General features: G+C 30.9%; 1 pseudogene; it reads left to right on the plus strand.

Annotated features, from left to right (window-relative positions):
• Positions 1–400: 400 nt before the first annotated feature.
• LOC145261294 (5S ribosomal RNA) lies at positions 401–520 on the plus strand (annotated as a pseudogene).
• The last annotated feature ends 662 nt before the right edge of the window (positions 521–1,182 follow it).

The raw sequence follows: 1,182 nt of genomic DNA on the forward strand, positions 1-1,182 counted from the left end.
GGTGTGTGTGTGTATATATATATATATATATATATATATATATATATATATATATATATATATATATATATATATATATATACATACAAATAAATGACAAAAGTTTATATTCCAAATGTTAACATGTTGACCATCTTACCGTTTATTCCTTTATGTAATTTTGTAATGTATACGTAGTACATATAATACGTATACATTACAAAATTACATAAAGGAATAGACGGTAAGATGGTCAACATGTTAAAATTTGGAACATAAACTTTTGTCATTTATTTGCATATATATATATATATATATATATATATATATATGCAAATATAATATATATATATATGCAAATATATATATATATATATATATATATATATATATATATATATATATATATATATATAAAATTCTGTACAGGCATAATCACGTTGACACACCGGTTCCCGTCAGATCACCGAAGTTAAGCAACGTTGAGCCTGGTCATTACTAAAATGGGTGACCAATTTGGGAAGTCCAGGGGCTGTATGTAGGAGGACGTCGACATCCCTACAAAAAGTTGCAAAAACCTAACCTCGCCATCTTCCCTAACGGGGATATACATGCGACTGGGGACCGCTTGTGAATTTCATACTCTCATGAAACTTCCTCCTTCGGAGGAAGCCGGTTAAACCCTGAATAGGGTTGGTGCTGACTGCACACATACATTCTGTTAAGTACCGGTCAAATAATCTCTCCTTATTCTAGCTCTCTCTCTGTATATATATATATATATATATATATATATATATATATATATATATATATATATATATATATATATATATATATAGCTCATTTTTCATGCTGGTAACGGGGTTAAGTTAGTTTGCATATATTTTTCGTGATAGTTGATAACACCCACACATATTTATTTATTTTACTTTTTTTTAATATCGTGAAACAGAAGGCTTATAAAACCTTATCGAAATAACCTCTTCTTTATCTGAATCTTGACTTCCTGCCTCATTAAATCAACACACACGTAAGTAACTTGCGCGACTTAGCGTTGCTCCTCTTTCTCACTTTCATTTTTTAAAACACACTCAGCCACATGCATGCGCCATCACACACACACACACACACACACACACACACACACACACACACACACACACATATGTATATAAATGTGCGGGGTCGCTTACCTGAGGT

Source organism: Euprymna scolopes, chromosome 37 (genome assembly GCF_053919585.1).
Source record: "Euprymna scolopes isolate OS-2025 chromosome 37, ASM5391958v1, whole genome shotgun sequence".
Classification (NCBI taxonomy): Eukaryota; Metazoa; Mollusca; class Cephalopoda; order Sepiida; family Sepiolidae; genus Euprymna; species Euprymna scolopes.